General features: G+C 37.6%; 1 long non-coding RNA gene across 1 annotated transcript in view; it reads right to left on the bottom strand.

Moving 5' to 3' along the window:
- Positions 1–3,890, bottom strand: part of LOC102246843 — a 21,149-nt gene extending 17,259 nt beyond the window's left edge. The window contains exon 1 of the long non-coding RNA XR_314689.1: positions 3,827–3,890. This is a non-coding gene — a long non-coding RNA (uncharacterized LOC102246843). The remainder of the gene's footprint in view (positions 1–3,826) is intronic.
- Positions 3,891–16,081: the final 12,191 nt, after the last annotated feature.

Raw genomic sequence — 16,081 nt, 5'->3', positions numbered from 1 at the left:
TATATGTTTTTTTTTTTCTTTTAAAGAGCAAATAGTAAAGAATATCTTGTAGAAATCAAGCCTTGATCTCGGGAAGCATAGTAGAGCTCTATAAATGCTAGTTATTTCTAGGGTTCCTCTCCTTCATTCCCTATCATTATTTCCAATCTATGCACACTTTCGAGTACATAATTAGTTAGTTAAATTAATTTATCTTTCCTGCAACACTCCTACCCTCTTTTTCTCCCCCACTCCCACTCTTTCTTTCTTTCTTATAGTCATATGAGAAACTGTAAGGGTGACATTGCTTTCCATTTATTTTATAATACTTATAAAATAAGTACTGTTTCCTTCTCCATGAAATAAGGATAAAATGTACTTATCTAGTAAGGCAGTTGTGAAAAATAAATTAATATGAGTAAAACACATAGTTTCTGGCATGTAGTAAGTACTCAAATGTCTATCTATATTATTTATTATTGCTATTATTATTATTACATTACAAATTCTATGACAAAATATACACATGCATACACATGTGTATGTCAATATCTGTGTATGTACATACATAACACATATATAAAATATTATCAAGGATTTTAGCTAATTTTTTTTGGTGTAGTTTTAATTTCCTTCACTTGTAGTAATTCCTCATTATAGTTTTCAAAATGATTGGAAGGATTTTCATACTGCTTCACTTCTTCAATTTTGTTCCATTCAACAATATTTATTGGGTTAACTATCATTATGTGTCAGACACTTCTTTGTAGCATTGTAAATCAGGCAATAAATGGTATTAATACATCCTTGCTTTTGTGGGGTTTAGAGATTAGCAGTGACTATAAATATTGAACAAGAGATTACAGGTTAGATTAATGTTATATTTGGGAAATGCATGGTACTTTGGAAAGGTAAAACTGTCATCTGTTCATTTATTAGTTTCCAGGCAATGCAAAATGTGATTTATTTAATTCATTTTGATAAAAGTTTTTCAAACTATATATCCTAAACAAGTATCCTTTTGTACTTCTTGCCTAAGCTATTTTAAAAACAAAACCTTTTGAGCAGTGGACTTATCCTGGTATTCAGACATTTAATTGGGCTAAAGGTTTTGAACCAAGTTATTCACAAAATCAGAATGTACAGAGTTAATGGAAGAAATTTAGCATAAATTCCTCATCACTAAAGAATACTCTGGAAGTATCAGTGCACCTAATGAATGACTAAGTGAATTTAGCAAGCATAATAACTAAGTATATTTAGCAAGCAGAATAGAAGTTTTATTTGGAATGTAAAATCCTGAAATATATATTTTTTATTTTAAATTTACCACAAATTGACTTTATAGCCATTGGCAAGTCATATTTTGCTTCTTTTATGAAGATTTTGCTCTTTTAAAATAAAAAATAATTAGAAGGAAGTAAAATTGTCTACTTTAGAGTCTACAAACTGCAACTATTTTAAATGAAAGTAGATAATAAATGTGAAAATAATATGAAATTTTAGGAATTTCAGTTTTATTTGATATTTTAAATGGTTCTACTGTCAAATATTGCAGAAATAAACAGCCTTAGGTGTAATATATATTGCTTTCTTTAAAGGCACTATAATACTTTTCAAGGCAGAGACTGTCTTATTGATCCATTTAACTTAAAAGTAATAAATATCTTTGCAAGAATGAAGTGATTTTATTTATAACTGATTGAATAGCCAATGAAGGATTTCCCCCCATACATTTATCAATATACCTATGCATATGTTCATCTATAGACCCAGGCTGCCACCTTCACATTTTGACTTTTTTGCAAGGTTGACAATCATTCTATATAATAAAAGCCTAATATGCTAAGTGTTCGGTCAACCGGTCGGCTGTTCAACCAATCAAAGCATAATATGCTAATGATATGCTAAAGCCACTTAACTGCTTGCTATGACGTGCACTGGTCAACTGGTCAGTTGACTGGTGGACAGTCGACTGGTCAACCAGTTGCTATGACATGCACTGACCATCAGTTGACCGGTCAATCAGTGCATAGCTATGATGTGTACTGACCACCAGGGGGCAGGCGCTCTGACTGGTAGGTTAGCTTGCTGCTGGGGTCTGGCTGATCTGGACTGAGCAAGATGGGCCGGACACGCCCTGGAGCCCTCCCGTGGTCACTTCCTGGCTGGCCAACCTCCCGCATCCCTCCCCAGCCCCAATCATGCACCAGTGGGGTCCCTTGGCCTAGTCTGTGCCCTCTCACAATTCCAGTCTCCTCAGAGGATATCGGAGAGCTGGTTTCAGCCCAATCCTGCAGGCTAGGCCGAAGGACCCCCCACTGGTGCACGAATTCATGCACCAGGCCTCTAGTTCTTTTAATAAGCCTTTTTTGAGCATCTGCCATGTGCAATTAGACTAGGTGTGAATGAGAGACAAAGATGAACAAAATTGGTCCTGGCTTTAAACCTTTCATGATTATTATTTAAAGATCATTTTCTAAGGAGCATAAGTTATATTAGTCTTTTTTTTTTTTTCTCAAAGGCATTTAAATTTCATGGCCTAAACCTCTTAGTTCATGCAGTTTGGAATTATCATAGAATATAGCGTGGGTCAAATATTTCTTCAAATCATTTTCAATCTTTACATTGAAATCCTTTTATAGTTGAAATTTCAGAATTTGAATTTTATTACTGCCATCATTCTAAAATGTTTTATTAAAGTCTTTGTCTTGATTTTTTTCTTACTCTCACTCTCTTAGCCACATCAAGTATGTAAATACGGTTATAATTTTCCATTATTTAATAATAAACTGACAACCCCTTCCCTTCTTTATAGTGTATGCTTACTATGGGTATGTTCAGTGCACACACACACACACACTAGTATATATTTTGACATCAAACATGAGGCTGCTTTTGTATGCAGGGCACAGAGAGAAGCACAAAGATGAGTAAGAGCAGAGAGAGATGAGAGATGAGAGACAACAGATGAGAGACAAGAGACAGAGAATGAATTAGATTTGCTGAGAATCTAAAGTAGCTGGAAAATAACACACCTTAGGAAGCTAATGAACTTTACTACACAGTGGTTTTAAGCTTTCACTCATTAACTCCAGCTTACAGACAAGTCCTCTCTTCCCTAGCAAATAAAATGGCACCAAATAATGGCACCAAAATGAGGTAAATGGCAACTAAACAGAAAGTAGATAGATAGATAGATAGATAGATAGATAGATAGATAGATAGAAATTCAGACACCAAAATTATGGAAGCAAAGACATCTAGATCAGTAAACATTTCCAAACACCTTAAAAGTCCACTAGGCATTATTTTCTAATATAAGACCATAATTCATATTCATAATAACCACTTTAACTACAAAAATGTTTTTATATTTTATATGTTCTTTGAAAGAAGGAATGCAATTGTAATAATTCAGTGAATATATTTTTCTTCCCAAATAGTTAACATTGTTTAAGAATTTGATCACTGAATAGGGAAAATTCCATCAATTTAGACAGACTTCTGTGAAATCCTTTATTTCCTAGTAACTATAAATGACAGTCACTTTTCCTCGGGTCTAATCCTATGCGTTTCTTTCTTTCTGGATCCTGTCTATTTAGTTGCTTCCTCCTGTTAATAAGATTTCCTTAAATAAGGCTCTGTTCTAAGTTTCAATAATCAGAAAGATTTGCCTTCACTGTGTTTTGGGGAATCACTTTGTTCACCATACTTTGTCATTGTAAGTGACAAAGTCTTTAGAAGTTCTTACCATAAATACTGTATTTTCAAAATAACTTCACAGTCAAGAATATGAGTAGATCATATGATCTCCCATTTGCAATGTGCAATTTCAATTACTCACTTGAGGCTCTTTGGTTAATTCATCCAATTTCTCTGAATAAGTATAACATTCTTGGCTATTGATACCATCAGTTCTTCTGGAATCCTGAAATTTAAAAGCACAAGACATATAAGTCTTTAAATATATTATCTACCATCTATCTTCCCCCATTATAATTCTTTAAGCATCAACCAAACATGATTACAATTTGGTTTTCAATCCATATTTGGTGGTTTATTGTTTAGGGCTTTACTTAATTTCTTTTTCCCTTTTTTTGTGTGTTTTCTTCCAGGTCCTTCTAATTCATTACTCTTTCTTCTGTTAACCCCAATTTTCCTTCACTATAAATACAGTTTGGGTGGGATGCCTATCAGATTCCCTGTTCTTCCTAAGCTAAGAGGTGAATAAAGCCTTAAAGACTGAGGTCTAAATGAGCATACATGAGTCATATAGGAACGTGGGGGAGATTCTAGATTTTATACTATCCACCAGAAAAAGGATTGGTAATAAAGTATTATTTCTTCATGTGCTAAAATTAGGTGCTCATCTTCCTGTTATTCCCATTCCCTTCTAGAGCAAATGGCTTCCTCCATGTGAGAAAGAAAGATGTCTGTGACAGCTGCAGTTTCCATCACCTTTATTGTTTATAATCACAGAGGAAGACTCCACTACAGAATCTCTTCCATTATTTATATATATAAAAGGCTAATATGCTGTGTCCCTCCCTCTGTCCGATCGGTCAATATGATGCGCACTGACCACCAGGGGGCAGACGTTCAACGCAGGAGCTGCTGAGCTGCAGTGACTTGGCAGCTGCGGTTCTCGGGTGACGCACCCCAGAACCAGAGAGGAGGGAGCCCGATTCCTCACAGGGCATGCGATTCCACCTTCAGACGTGGGTTATGTTGCTGCTGGGGCACTGTTGGCCCTGAATCTGGTTTACTGCACACTTGCATTTGCGTTCCATACCCTGTACGACAGCAACTTTGCAGAGTGCCCTCTCGCACTCCAGGACCCTACCTGTCGGAGGGACCCAACTCACTCCACGGATGCCTTTCGAGCCATAGTGCCACCCCAGGTGCAGCTGGCTGGGGAGGGACCACAGGAGGTTGGCTCCAGGGTGTGCTCGTCCCATCTTGCCTAGTCAGCCACCTTCTAATTCAGTGGTCGCCAACCTTTCGGACCTCAGGGACCATCAGTGGTCCACGGACCTCCAGTTGGCGACCACTGTAAATCTAATTAATTTCCTTTCAATGTGCACAAATCCATGCACTGGGTCACTAGTGCATATATAAAACCTTTAAAAAAGTGATTGGCCTTGTGCTTGAGTCACATGATCATTCTTGAACCAATCACAGTGTTTGGGGGAAAGACATTTTTTTGATTGGCCAGCCTAGAGGATGCTCCATCCATGGAAGGAGAGAGGCATAGTAACATGTTTGCCAGCCCCCTCACAACTATATGAAAGAAGAAATTGTTGAGCAAATAGGAAATGTCCATTATAGGGAGTATTTCTGGGCACTATTTTAGTACAAACCTGACTTTACTTGTAATATTAAACACATAAAGTCTATATTAAAAAGTGCTATATTGTGTCAAATGTCCATCACTTAGACCTTTAACTTCATAAAAATTTCTTTCTTTTCTAAATGGAACTTGGTAAATTGTCGCCCTGCTTGTAAATTGACTTTAAAAAAATATATGCATCTGTTCATAGTGCCTAGCAAGTCAAGTAACAACACATAAACAAGGAACATGAAAAATCATGATCACATAAGAGCAGAGTCATTTTAACAGTAGTGAAATCTATTTTAAATCCATTAGCAAAGCTTCAATAGGTACCAGTAATGAGTTTTAAAGCACCTAGGTCAGAAACACCAAACTAGCTGCTAGTTCACCGCACTAAATTCATTAATCATTTATGTCGCCTGCAAAACTGGTCTGTTAAAATGGACCAAGCACGTAGTGGAGGAGACACTGACCCGTGAAATTTTCAGACATGAGGACCACACAGATGTTAACTATCAAAGACAGCTTTGCTAAAAAACTGAAGATCATTGATGCTATAAAGAAGAAAAGATTAGGGAAAATGACTGAATAATTCTAGTCAGACAAATGTTTTTCCACTTCAGGTACAAGGCAAAATGGCCAGATGCTCAGCATAGAACGTCACTAGCAGCTCTCTTCTCTGCCCTTTAAATCTGATTTGTTGGTTTCACTGATGCATCTCACCATTCGGTACTTCACAGTGACCCTTTCCTCTGCCCACTTGCTTCTTGCAGAGGGTGGGCATCTGGGTTATACCTGCACGCTTCACCTGTCACCTGTTGATAAAGTGCTTACTGAGTCCAGTCTGTTTGTTCCCAAACCTGTGTTTACCAGTTCATTTATTACTGTAATAAAATAATGAAATATTAATGAACTGAGGTATATAGTAAAAGAAAGTTGATTGTGAAAATTAAGTAAAATCTTGACCAATACAATTTTGTTAACTGTATAATTAGGTAGGCGCACCATTGTTAAAGCGATTGATGGTGATCTTGTTAGCCTCCTCAGACACATTCTCCTCCATGACCCACCTTGGCTATCTTCTGGTGCCCCCTCAAATTTACTCTTCTGTCTCCTTTCTCATTGTCTTCTGTTCTTCAGGAGGCTAAACTAGAAGCACTTATTCATCAGTGGGCTCCCTGGCTCTCCAGCTTCTACTGGTTCCAGCCAGTGAGAATCCCTGGCAGGAAATCAAAGGGAGGGAACTATTGAGTATTTATTGTCCCAGTTCCTTCCCTGTGGGATCACATAGGACAGGCTGCATCCCTCACATTCTTTCCCTTGTCACTCTGGCTTCTGGTAACCACACTGTCTTTCCTTTCAGGGCCACAGGTATGAACAGTGTTCAGTTGCTATCAGCCCTAGTGTATTATATTCTCCCTGTGCTCCCCCCTACTTTGCCCACATTTTGGTTCATAGTCCCTTTTTAGAACTCGCCTTATGCATTTTCTGTGTACCAGCTGTTTCCTGCCAGCACCCTGACTAACATGCTGGAGAAATAAAGAGTGTGGGTGCTAGCATGAGAGTCCCGGATGCAAATCTTGACTCCATCATTTTCCATGCTAAGGGGAGAAAGATGAGTATCTCTGGTACTTTTTAAAATTTTAATTTATTCTTTATAAAAACTTGGATAATAATAAATTCTACTTGATAGGCACACAATCTGCTTCTACTGCTCCAGGGAGAATCAATTATTTATAGCTTTTTGTTTAACGAAGTGCCTGGCATATACTTAATACTTATTATGTTTTGGAAAATGAACAAATTATTTTATGAATGAAAGACAAAATTTTCTCATACAGACTCACTTCCTGGTAAATGTGGCAGTCATTAATCAGGTAAGTTCTCAGTAGCCCTTAGGAAGATTATTTCTTGAGTGATAACCAGATTAGCTCCATCTGAAAAACTTTCACTAGTGTTTCATCCCATTGCTTCCCACACACTCTAAAAACTCCCATACAAACTCAAATTGAGCTGAAATAAAAGGTCATAAAAATGAGATATGAAGATATGCATTATTTTGGCCTGAGAGTCATGTGGGCTAGGGTTTAAAAATGATCTGACTTCCTAGTCATTAGACTAACGATAAAATAGCACATTTGCTAATTATCCTGGTGTGCTCCATACTGACATTTCAAATTTGCTATGTAACACTTCCATAACCTTATATCGCACTTACTGTACACCAGGCTTGTTCTAATTAGATCTAATATATATAGACCTATCACCCTCCAATGTAGTTACCCTTTCATTATCCCCATTTTACAGAGAAGAAAACTGAAGCACACAGAGGTTATGTCACTTGCCTAATGTCCCATGGCTAATACATCGTGAAATCAGTAGCTTGCAGTGCCTGTAGCAGAGACAGTGTTATGTGTAAGCAACAGTGAAGTAACCCTCCTTCCAGTCTTGGCTTTTAAAAAGTATCCTGTGCAGTGTTCTAGCTCTCTCTTTGTCTTCTGTGGCAACCTAGAAAGCCAGGGTTCCCACATGGGACCACTCTGACATGGAGAGGCTGCCCAATCCATTTTCAACCGATATATAAATGAGAAATAAATTGTTATTGCATTAAACCACTATGATGTGAGGATACATTAACTAACACATACCTTGGTCTATCCTGATGTTAATGTAAGAAACATTCAAACCTGTAAAGAATCTTTGTGAGTTTATTTGAGCCAAACTATCTAGAAGCAGAATCTCAACGGATTGAGATAATGGGAGTTTTTCACCTTGTTTTATAAATTACAATCGAAGGAGGAGACTTAAGTGTGTTACATGAAATCCATTGGTGATAGATTAGGGAACCAGGAGAAAGCAAAGCAGGGGAGCGGGGGGAACCTCTGGGATTGGATAAAAAGTAAAATGATATTGGGAAAAAAGGAGACATATGTAAAACTTTAGACAATAAATTTAAAAAGAAAGTAAAATGATAGACACATGCTTCTTCTACATAGTTAACAGTCAACAAACAACACGATAAACTAACAATGAGGGAATTTGTGGTCTCCACCCTGGTGCATTGGTTGTGCCCAAAGGGGTTCAGAAAAAGGGAAGTTACAAGTTACCTCGACATTCAAAAGGCATGTTATTTTAAATGCAAAAAGACAATAGGTTCAGTTAAGATCAAACTTGACCTTTGTCAGGGAAGAAACCAGCCTAGGATATGACTATCTACAATAAAATGCTTTTAGTTAAAGTTTTAATTTCAGACCATCCTTTGTGGTTCCTTTGGGTCTCTTGAGTATGCAAGACCACCATGCAGGCCTTTCCTGAGCTTGTCAGGTTGGCATGTGGCCCCTTTTTGTCCACACTATCTAATAAAGCAATTGGTATTACCATCAAATTGCTTTAAAATAAAGCTATAATATATGGCACTGGTTTCATTGTTGGGCAACAAGATGGTCAGTATCAGAGGCCGGGATATATAAGAAACCAGTTATCCATTTTATACTTTGGAAAAGCAACTGGAAAAACTGTTGCCTATAGTGACTTGGGAGACAGAATAAGTGCCCTTAACTTTCAGTTTTAGGGGAAATGCATGAATATGATAAAAACACTAGCATCTATTAGTTATTATTGGCTGCCTTTAGCAAGGTTATTACAAAAAAATTCAGAAAAGAAATGGCCAGTATATAAGTAGAATTGAAGGAAAGTAATACAGTCCAGAAATTAGGGTCTTGCTATGTTTAAAAATGTGAACTAGTTAAAGATGAGATGTTAGAAGGCATTTTTTTAAATGTCTAATAAAATTTCTCAGTTGAACGAAGTGACCTGCGATGAAGATCAGATGAAGAATTCAGGCTTCCACTGTGGAAAACAGTATGGAGTTTCCTCAAAAAATTAAAAATGGAATTCCATTTGATCCAGTAATCCCACTTCTAGGAATATATCCCAAGAAAACAGAAACACCAATCAGAAAGGATATATGCACCCCTATGTTCATAGCAGCACAATTTACAATAGCTAAGATTTGGAAACAGTCTAAGTGCCCGTCAGCAGATGAGTGGATTAGGAAACTGTGGTACATCTACACTATGGAATACTCCGCTGCTGTAAAAAGGAAGGAATTCTTAACATTGCAACAGTGTGAATGGAACTGGAGAGCATTATGCCGAGCGAAATAAGCCATTCAGAGAAAAATAAATATCACATGATCTCACTCATTTGTGGAATATAATGAACAATATAATAGAACCAGATGAACAAAAATAGAACCAGAGTCATAGAAGCATTGAACAGGTTGTCCAACCTATGAGGGAAGGCAGGGAGTGAGGGGGTTAGAGATCAACCAAAGGATTTGTATGAATGCATATTTTTAAGGAGATTTATGTAATACTTTAAACAATAAAGAATTTTAAAAATTTTGTAGGGAAAAAAAAAAGAATTCAGGCTTCCCATCCACGGTTGCAGAAAGCCTTAAAGAAATGGCCGCTGACTTAAGAAATGGGGTATGGCAGGCACAGAGCAAGGAAGCAGAGGAATACATCAAGTTTGAGAATTCTTCCCATCAAAGAACTTTTTGTGTGGTTGCTGGCACATGGGACCGAAAGCGAGATCAGAAGCCTCCTAATTTTCAAAGGGATTGCACTGCTAAAGAAACCACAACCCTGGTTTAAAAAAATTCTTTGACTGTATGAGACCTACTAGTAAAACACTCCTTAGGGCCCACACTTTTGAGGAAAAGAATCAGGCTTCAAAAGCTGTTCAACCCCCCAAAGAAGCCACGGTGTGTAACACCCACGTCAGATGTGGCCAAGGAGAAGAGTGAAAATGGCTGGGGGCCTTGTCAAATTGCCAGGTATAATGAATGTATTAATTTAACCGCAATATATTCTTTAAATTATAAAAAAGCCTTATTCACCTCAAAAATGTCAACTTGATGAAAAAAAAAAAAAAGACAGTAAGATCACCACGGACATTATAACAGTTTAAAGCACCTCATGGCAGTTGCTTCTTGGAAAACTACTATTGCTAGCTCCTCATTCAGAAAGTGTCTAGTAATTGTCCACTCAGGGAAACTGAAATTTCTGTAAATATGCAAGTGATACTGGCACAACAGGATTGATTTCTAGCCAGCAGTTATATCCCCACGGTCTTACCCAAGTTTGGTTTCAGTAAACACAGCCTTGCTTATTGGATTGAGGTATTCAGAGCAGTGTGCAAGGATGTACAGTGCTAAGGAGAAATAGCACCTGCATTTCTCTACTCCCAGTCTTACTTGAATGCCTGGTAGACACATTATTTTATATTGAAATGAACACATTATACAGCGTGTCCCCCCTAAATGTGCTAAATGTATACACTACTAAAAGCTGATGATTTGATTGATGTTTCTTTCTTTTCAGCTTTAACCTCTAAATGTGCTAAATGTATACACTACTAAAAGCTGATGTCTTGATTGATGTTTCTTTCTTTTCAGCTTTAAGCTATTGGAATGAATGATTATTCAAAGTGTGTATACATTTTTTGGGACACACTATATTATATTTTATTGATTTTTTACAGAGAGGAAGGGAGAGGGATAGAGAGTTAGAAACATGGATGAGAGAGAAACATCCATCAGCTGCCTCCTGCACACCCCCTACTGGGGATGTGCCCGCAACCAAGGTACATGCCCTTGACCGGAATCGAACCTGGGACCTTTCAGTCCGCAGGCCGATGCTCTATCCACTGAGCCAAACCAGTTAGGGCAAGGGACACTCTATATTATAGATTAGATTGTGACATTTAGATGAATTTTTTAGATGAGATGTGGCACGAATATATTTATTTTTGCAGCATTGATGTACATCAGCTGCCCTGGAATGAATCACTTGGCAGGAATCAGTTTGTGAGTCTAAGTAAACTGAGAAACTTGGAGAGGGAACAGAAGGAAAAAAAGGGTGTGGGAAGCATCTTACAATCTAACAAGATGGGTTTTTCCACCTCCTGATATTTATATCTAAATTCCCACTAGTCTTTGGCCAATGGATAGAAGAACAAAATTCAAGCCTGAGGTGTCTAAGGATAAATGTTCCAAGTAGTTGTGATGTCTCCTGGGCAGAACAAAGGGGAGTGATGGCTCACTACACCCGTTACCTCTTTATATTTCCTTCTCTTCCTCCTATTCAACTCTTCAATTCAATTCAAATGAAGATAATTCAAAATGCTATGGCTCCATACAAAGCTGTATCAATTTCTAGATAGATGGATAGAAGGAAGGAAGGAAGGAAGGTAAGAAGGAGTAAGAAGAGCCAACAAAAGATGCTAGAGCTAGAGCTAGAGCTAGAGCTAGATAGTGATAAAGGGAGGGAGGGAGGAAGGAAGGGAGAGATTCATGAATTCATGAAATTGTTATTCACTTCCTCCATCTCACCCATTCTTCTGCCAATGTGGTAGACAAAAGACCAAGACCAAGCTACTTGGAGATAACAAAAGGTCATTGTGTCATAGTTAACAGCACACTGTATTTTCCCTGGAGTTAGTAAAATGGAGGAATGAGGATCTGGGCTTGCATGTGACCATGTTTCTTATCATGGGATGAGAGTTTGTAGAAAGTAACCAAATAAAGGCAAAGAGAACCCAGAGAAAGCAGAGCCCTTTCAGCCCTGGGTCCAGCTGAGCCACAACACAGCTGTGGGCCTATGATTCCCAGTTTCCTTCACTGCTTCAGTTAGTCTGAGTTGAATTTCTGTTTCTTGCCATTCAAAGGCTCTGGGCTCGGCAGTACTGTAGGAGAGCTACGAGGCCAGAACTGGCAGTGCAGGGGAATAGGGAAGTGCAGTAACCATTACTTGTGCAAATGACCTTTTTCTTGATTGAGCTGATTGTGATTGAAATTAAAATTCTGAGTCATGCCCTATGCCAGGAGGTTTGATTAAAATTTAAATAGACTTACAAAAAAATTTACTGATAATTTTTTTGGAGGAAAATAATATAATATCATAATTATATCATTACATGGCATATTTAATATATAATCATTAATGATGTATTATTGATTGCTATATGACATTAACAATTATATTCATTATAATTTTTATTTTATATATATCACAAGAGAGTCCTCAAAGACCTGAGATACCAGTATGTGCCACTGGGTAGACTGCACTTTTTCTGACCTTTCTCAATTACCTCATTTGCATGGGCCAACTCTTTCCTGCAATGACCCTGACTAAAATACTTTTAGTTCCTAGAACACTGCCCTACACACAATAGGACTGGGGAACACCTTGCGACTTTAAATTCTATTCTTGGATTCACCATTAACAAAGTACGTAGTTACTGAGCAAACATGTGCTGGTTGCTCATTGTAGCCTGGACACTTTGCCTCGGCCTTCACGCTACAAAGATGAATATGATATAATCCCATCCTCAACAGAAAATACCATGACAGGACCATGTCGAGCTGTGCTGAGAGCATTGGAATAAACCTCTGAGGGTCTTTGAAAAGCTGAGATGTGTGAGCAGTGTTTCATTGGATGAGTGAAGTGTTGCTAAGCTGACAACATGGAACAATACAGGAAGGCAACACCCACAAATCAGAAAGATGAACCTGCTGTGGAAACTTCTAGTGTATGTGTAGATGTGAAGGTGTGTGCCTAGAAGGGGGAGGCAAGTAAAGGGGCTGAGAATGTAGGCAGAAGCCACAGTACAAAGAATGCATATTCATTCATCAAATATCTAGGTTTCATAGTATATTATAGTATGAACTTGTGGATTTATTGTGTAGGACTATAAGAGTAAAAAATAAAATTGGAGGCAAGAGTTCTGTGGTTGTATAACTGCAAAGATTAGAAAATTATTATCATCATGGAACAAGTGATATTTTATTCTTAAATAAAAATTGCATATCCTGTTACATATATCACAGAAATAAGAGAAGAAGATAGGAGTCATTTTAAAATTGCTGGGGAGTAGTGTTTCCAGCCTAGAGTACTCTCTATAGCAGAGGGACCGGAATGCTTTCAGAATTCCAAAGAACTTGACACCTGGGACCCACAGGCCAAGCTTCTGTCCAGTAGTACTCACAGTGTCCTTTAAGAGGAGCACCCTGTGCTCTCCATCTTCTTGTCACACTCCATCTCAGGGTCATATCACTCTGGCCCAGGGGACCCCAATTATGTCATTTTTCCTTCTCAGTCAGAGCAGTTGCTTCTCAAGGTTTTTAAAGAAACTTCATTGTGTTGACTGTTTTCAAACAGAGCCCCTGAACACTCTGTCTCTCTTAGAATCATTTCCTTTGTTTTTTCTTTGTTATATTTTTCCTTGAGTTCTGAGGGACAGAAAAAAAAAGGTAGCCTTCAGAATTCTTGAAATATCTATTTGGTCATTTTGAGAAATGGATGAAATGCTTCTAAATTTCAAATGTATTCATGACCGCTGAAGGTGTTATGAAACAGTAATGTTTTTGTACAGCTTTTCATCTTTTACACCTATTCATCAATATGTATGTTGTACTCACAGCTAATAAGCTCAGGGAAGTTGAGGTTGAAGAAGTCACATAGAACACGAATAGCAAAGCCATAGGAGAAACACTGGAACTTTCAAACGCATCCATTATCATACTGTGTGAGTGAACAGTACAGCAATTAACAATGCAGGCACTGGACTGGACCGCCTGAACCAAAATGACTATGGGAATGTTACTTAATCTCTGTGTCTCAGTGTACTCATAGATAAAATGAAGGTAGTAATAATATGTGCCACATGGGGTTGATTTGTGGATTAAATCAAACCACATATAAAATGCTTACTTAGCATAGCACTCACGTTGTGTCAGTTATTATTATTATTTTGCTTGACAATGTCTAACCTCCATTCTTGATCTTATTAACTTTTCTTTATGGGCAAGCTTCAAGAACATATTATCTATGAATACCATCTCTACTTCTCTTGCAGTCCATTTTCCCGTCAGCCCAACTCTACTTTGTCTTCTGCCTCCCTCAATAATACTGAGACTTCTTTTGCTAAGTTCCTTTTTGACTTCATCTTGACAAATTCAATAGGTACTTTTTAAGTGTTGTTTTTAATTGAACTCTCAGAGACAGTCAATAAAATTGACTGCTCCCTCCTTGAAACATTCCTGATTCTATTACTACTTTTCTTATCACTCTTTATCAATAAGTGAAAAAGTAGTAATACCTTAAGAATCCCACCTCTTTCCTTCTTCTCAACCATTATATATTAGAATAACTCAGATCTAAGACCTGGGATATCTGCTCACCTCACTCAACATTTTTCCCTAAGCAACCTCACCTATTTTTGTACCTTCAAATCCTCTATGTATGTCCATGATTGCTGTGGTACTATAGCCAGTACTGTCCATAAAAAGTCTCTAAAAAACATTAACAGGGAGTATCTATGTCTTATGACACAGACTCAAGTAAAGTGAAACTGAAAAGTTGCCAGCATAGAAGAATTTCAAGTTCTAGAACCTGGTCTTAAGGCATATGTAACATGGCTTGCTGAGTTGCAGAATTGTAGCATAAGTTGTTTCTGACAAGACCTTTTGAATATAAGGAACCATGACTTCTCAGATATAGTGTATTATTCACCTATGATACTGAGTATGATAAAAAATGTTCAAGATTTAAGCTAGACAGTATACCTGCAAAAAATGGCTTTCTTCCAGGACAAATATTTCTGTGAGCTGGGGTATCAGTCAGGGCATCAGTTTTCCGGTTAAGGAGGATTTCATTAAACTTGATGGGAAGGAGATTCATTAAGGCTTAATCAAATATTTCTTATGGGCATTGAGCACATAAACCTAAATGAGGGTGGGTTTACATTCAGAACTTTGCACAAAACAACATGAAATTGCCTTATACTCTTCATCATTGGGTGTCAATAGGAAGCCATGTTAAGAGTAAGGGAACTAAGGGCCTATCATCCCAGTAGCTATATGGCAATTATACTTCTCAGAGGGTGAGAACACTTTCCAACTATGGCTAGACATTTCCAGGAAAGCAAGGGCCATAAGGATTATGTTAAATCCAAGAGTGTCTCAGAATCTCAAGTATGTAAATTATTTGGAAGTGATGGCTGACAATTTGACAGTGAAGATTTCCAATACAAGGAGTTTGCACACCAGCACCCAGGTATCCTGTAATTTCTATTCATAAGGAACTGAGGGCTTGATTATGGTGATCAAAGAAATACATCCTTTGCTCCTGTGTAATTTCACCCTGCAAATATTATCTTGATAATTCACAGAAGCATGAACCACTGAGGCGAGAAGATTAGTGCATATAAAGCTACTGAATTATTGAAAATGTAAGAACACAGCTTACACACTTTTTTTTTAAAAGAGAAGCAATAGTACAATGCCCCACCCTGTCCCCAATAAGATAGATTATCCAAGGAAAGAAGAGCGTAGGTAGTTTTCTTTTGCACTTTCAAAGGCAGCACCCTGTCCCCAATAAGATAGATTATCCAAGGAAAGAGCGTAGGTAGTTTTCTTTTGCACTTTCAAAGGTAAAGACATGAAAATATACTTTACCACTGCCTTATTCTTTTTATAAGACCTCTCTATGCAAGGGTGGTTCCTGTTAGGAAACCCAGAATAAATACTTTCAAGCTTCTTAAAAAACTGCTTTTATGATACATCTTTCCAGTGTCTCAAAATTTATTTTTGGATATATCAATTGAGATCTTCTTTCTCAAATGTAGAGGCCAGTTGGAAAGCGCTTCCTATTGGTTCACTCTATTCCCTAAGTCCAAAGGTCCTTTAGGGCAAGAACAAAG

This window comes from Myotis brandtii, unplaced genomic scaffold (genome assembly GCF_000412655.1).
Source record: "Myotis brandtii unplaced genomic scaffold, ASM41265v1 scaffold931, whole genome shotgun sequence".
Classification (NCBI taxonomy): Eukaryota; Metazoa; Chordata; class Mammalia; order Chiroptera; family Vespertilionidae; genus Myotis; species Myotis brandtii.
This window is presented reverse-complemented; position numbering and strand designations above follow the sequence as displayed.